Raw genomic sequence first — 5,263 nt, forward strand, 5'->3', positions numbered from 1 at the left:
GTTCTAGCATTGAAGATCCAGAATGGTACATGACTGACTCCAAGCATCAAATTTCAAGTCAAAACTCTTGAATAAATATTGGGTCAAGCAAGTGTTTATTAAATTAAAACCAATCAGTGATTACCCATTTGTGTAGTGTGAGCTGAATTTTTTAAGTTTTTTTTTTTAAGCAGGCTTAATTCACTTTATTTTTCTTGTATAAAATTTATGTGGTGGCCACAGCGAGAGCCTGGGTCCTCTGCACAGAAACTCTGGTGTGGGTCTTGACAAGATGGTCAGTGAATTCCTGATAGGGAGACTTGGTGAACACGGTCTCTTTCCAGAGATCTGGGGTGAGATAGCTGTAGGTCTTAGAGATGGCATCAAAGGTGGCCTTGGCGAAGTTACCCAGGGTGGCAGTGCAGCCCCTGGCCAAAGTGTAGCAGTCGTCAATACCAGCCATCATCAGCAACTTCTTAGGCACAGGGGCCGAGACAATGCCCGTACCCCTGGGGGCAGGGATGAGGCGCACCAGTACAGAGCCACAGCGGCCAGTCACCTTGCAAGGTACGGTGTGGGGCTTGCCAATCTTGTTTCCCCAGTAGCTCTAGGGACTTGATTTTCATGTCCTTGACCAGGCGGCCCAGCTTGGTGACAGGGATCCACTCCTTGTCCTCTGCCTTGCCTCCACGAGCTCCGCGGCCTCGGCCCCGGCCCCGACCCCGGCCGCGACCCTGGCCTCGGATGCCGCTGCCAAATCCTCCACGGAAGCCGCCGCGACCTCCTATTCCAGGGCCCCCGGGGCCTCCGGACCCTCCCGCAGCACCGGCGTCATCCGCCATTTGGTGTTTCGTCGGAAAAGAAGAAGCTAAGTTTTTAAATTTTGTGTTTTCATAGAAGTGGTCAACATGAACAAATAGTCTCATAAAAATAACAATATGATAATTCTAACTTGAAAAACACTGTCTTACAGTACTGCAACATTATGGGAATTTGGGTGGTAAATTAGGTTTTTACTCTCCAAGTCCTCTTCCTAATCTCAGAGTCCATGGACCTATAATCTCTGGACTAGAGCTGTATTTCTCAATCTCATATTATAAATATTAATCTGGATAATTTTTTATTTAGCAGCATCTCTGGCATTTACCCGCTAGATGCCAGTAACACTCACCACCAAAACACTCAGCGGGGACAACGAAATGTCTCCAGATGTTTCCAAATGTCCCCTGAAGGGCAAAATCACCCATTGGTTGAGAAACATTAAACTAGAGAAAATATTTTTTATGTATATTTTTAAATGATAACTTTTACCCCTCCTAGTTCCAATTCAGTAAAGCTCATAAGCATGTCATCCAACAAGGGAGTAAAATGTGTTGGTCTAAAACAATAACCAATAAAAGTTCAATGGAATTAAGAATAATTAAGGTTTTTTTATTCCAAATATTTAGTGATATTGTGATGCTTTCTAAAGTTTCTTTTGATATTTACTGTTTTTATTAATTTTATGCATAACTCCTTTTAAGAACAAAAACCATTAAATCACTTAAGTTTTATAAGTTAGTCTGACCCACCCTTAAGTTTTCACTTTGAAAGACCTATTTAGAAACTATGAATCATATTTTGTTTTATGTACAAGTACCTATGCATTACTTTAGCCATTTAAGATCTGCAACTGAGTTGTGAGAACTACGTGGAAGCACCTCCATGTCCAGCAATAATGTACGGTCACTGAGAATTCATACAGGAAGATTTTGCATTTTTTTTCTGGCGGAGCCAGCTGCCATCCTTTGTCACCTTTTACATGACAGCATTTACCACAATCAAAGCCCTGGGATACAGTTAATGCTACACTTGGTGATTAACAAAAAGGTCTAAGTGTGTCAAGACAGCTATGACTTGTGTTGAAATTAATGCTGCTTGAGTCATCAGCATAGGCTTCAAGTAGGGTTTTTAAACCAGTTTGCTTCCTTTGTTCTTACAGAGAAAAAGGGAGAACAGAGCTGACTGTCAAATAGTTCCTGCCAGGATCTTGAACACTGTCATCCACATTCTACTAGAGTCCAGCCTCATAGTCCCGAGAGGCAGTTCTTTTTCAGAGGTGAGACATCCCTCCTGCATTTCTTAACTAAAACTCGTTCCCAAAGTATCTCAGATGATAGGATTATTTTAAAAATAAAGGTGACCACAAGGAAGTTTCTGGATGATGTATACTGAAATAACACATAGAAAAGTACATGGCCTTATTTCCAAATGTATACTTAAATGACTTCATTTTATTATTATATGACTTTATTTTATTATTATACTAGAGGCCTGGTGCACGACATTCATGCAAGGGGGTGGGGAGTTTCCCTCAGCCCGGCTTGCACCCTCTTGCAGTCTGGGACCCGAGGGGTCCTTAGCGCTGCCGCAGAGGCAGGAGAGGCTCCTGCCACTGCCACTGCACTTGCCAGCTGTGAGCAGTACTCCCCCTGTGGGAGCACACTGACCACCAGGGGGCAACTCCTGCATGGAGCATCTGCCCCCTGGTGGTCAGTGTGCATCATAGTGACTGGTCGTTCCACTGTTTGGTCAATTTGTATATTAGCCTTTTATTATGTAGGGGGATATGAAGAAATTCTCAAATACAAATAGAATATAAAAACACAATCACAGTCCATTATCTTAATTCCTCTAATATTAAAATTTTGTGAGAGTACAAAAGAAAATATATTTAAAACTAGGGTAGTAACAATATTCTAGAAACTAAACAATTAAAGAAGTAAAGAAGTATTATTATGCACAACTATTTTATATTTAGCTCATGAATGACATTACACCCTCATTAATTGTTGAATAGAAAATTCATAAGTTTGTCATTATTAATGGTTTCTTTTCCAAAAAAACCCAGGCATTTTCCTAGTTCTGCCACAATCACTCTGAGACTTCTTTTTACCTTTGCCAAAAGAATTCCCTTTACTTCTATTCTGATTTGGATTGTGTTCCCTTGATCCTGTGACTTTCTCTATGATTACTTTTCATTTTAGGAGAAGACATTTTCCAGAGTTCTGTGAGAAATGGTACTTGGCAGGTCAATTTTTTTGAGAACTTGCATGTTTAAACATGTCTTTATTATACTTATTCTTGATTTATGGTTGGCTAGGTATAAAACTTTAAATTTCCTCAGCATTTTAAAGGTTTTGTTCCGTTGTCTCATGGTTTGCTGCACTGCTCTTAAGAAATTCAATGCCATTCTGGTAGTTCACTCTTTTTATGTGATCTGTTTTTTACCTGTGGAAACTTTTAGACTTTTCAGAATATAATCTTAGGTCAACCCACAGAGTACCCTCCTTTTTACTAAGCATTAGGCACATGCAAACTAACAAAAACTTCTGTTTCTTACTTGTAACATGTATAACATACTATAATGAGAATTACATTTAAACAGTGCCTTGTGAAATTGTGTGCCAGGAAGGGATTGTCAAATTTTTTTTAGTTGAATAAAAGTGTTACCTTATCTCCACCAACTAAAGAAACTTCCAGTGCTCCTCTAATTCCAAATCTGATGTCTTCTCTTATTTCTTGCCTCCTAGGACTTTTCTTTAGCTTTAGATTCACCAATCCAGCAGTCTTAAATTTTCTCCTATTTTGTTTTCTATAATATCCTACTTCCCTTCTCCTGCTGTTTTTTTCTTGACCTTCCCTTCTTGTCCCAGATTCTAAATGTGGATATGCCTTTGGTTTCTTTGTTGGATGCTTTCCTGTACTTTGTGATATTCATATTGTAAGAGGTCCCATTTAATTTTAGGATATCTAATGTCACCATTATGATTGTTACTTTCAAAATATTTGTTTGGTCTTAATCTACTTTAGATGTAGTCTCACATTTTCACCAATATCATCCTTAATGTAGTAAATTGAAGAGAAGCTGAGCTGAAATCCTAGAGTAGATGTTGGCAAACTTATTTTTATAAAGGGCCAGAGAGAAAATAGTTTAGGCTTTGTACTATGCAACATTACAAATGATCAGTTCTGCCTCTGTAGGGTAGATGCAACCATAGATAATAACTGAAAAAATGAGGATGACTGTGTTACACTCAAACTTTATTTACAAAACACAAAGCAAGCCTTATTTCACCCATATGCTTGTTTGCCTGGTCTGGAGATTTGAGCTGTGTCTTGAATTTTGCACTAAGTAGCTGATCAACCTTAGGAGAATTGGGCCTACTGAACTCCTATTTATTTTTTGGTCTGAAATGTCACTTGTTCTATGAAACCTTCCTTTATTTATTCCTACAAAAATTATGTGTTAAGTATCAGGTACTTGATATCTATCCCCAATCAGAATTTTCTGTACCTTCTTTTATTCCTACATAGTTTGCTTTTATGAGTCAATTAAAACACTCCTCGTGTTGTGTTATAATTGTGTTCTACCTGTCTCTCTTCATCCTTTGATTTTAAGTTTTCCTTTGAAGCCTCAATGTCTACTGAAGTACCTGCTATTACTTGTCCTTAATAGTTGCTTGTTAAACATTTATGCAGTGTAATGGCCTACGTGTTCCTTAAGTTGTCTTTCAGCAAATTAATGTTATTATACATGTATTAAACTAAATTCATGCTCTTTCTTCCAACATCTCTTTCTTCTCTTGTTAATGACATCTTCAGTCTTAATAGCCCATGGTTCAAAATTAAGTCTGTGTGCATTGTAGTCAAGAGAGCAAAATTTCTGTTTGACAGATGTAAGTTTGAAACCTACCTCTGCCACTTAGTCAGTGTGGAATCTTGCCAATGGTATTAATAACTCTAGGACTGTTTCCTCATTTGTAAAATTAGGACTCAAAAAGGATGTGCTGTCCAAGGTTGTAAACATTAAATAAACCTTCTGTTTTGATTGTGTGGCTGACACGCTACAAATAACATCTGTTGTCTTATTGCACTCATTCTAACATTCTTGGTAACTTGATCATTAACACATTTTTTTTTCATTTTTTAAAATTTGTCTTTATTGTTGAGAGTTATTACAGATGTTCCCTTTTTCCCCATTGATCCCCTTTACCCCACTCCCATCTATCCCTCAGGCCTTCACCACCCTATTGTCTGTGTCCATAAGCAATGAATATATATGCACATAGGTTCTTTGGTTAATCTCTTTCCATTCCCCCACCCCTCTTCCCTCTGAGATTTGTCAGTCTGTTCTATGTTTCCATGCTTCTGGTTCTATTTTGTTCACCAGTTTATTTTGTTTGTTAGATTCCACATATAAGTGAGATCATGTGATACTTGTCTTCTCTGACAGGTTTATTTT

The 5,263-nt window shown here is 38.4% G+C and overlaps 1 pseudogene; it reads right to left on the reverse strand.

Moving 5' to 3' along the window:
- Positions 1-200: 200 nt before the first annotated feature.
- On the reverse strand, positions 201-821 carry LOC107183932 (annotated as a pseudogene).
- Between the last annotated feature and the right edge of the window lie 4,442 nt (positions 822-5,263).

Source organism: Myotis davidii, unplaced genomic scaffold (assembly GCF_000327345.1).
Source record: "Myotis davidii unplaced genomic scaffold, ASM32734v1 scaffold2603, whole genome shotgun sequence".
Taxonomy (NCBI): domain Eukaryota; kingdom Metazoa; phylum Chordata; class Mammalia; order Chiroptera; family Vespertilionidae; genus Myotis; species Myotis davidii.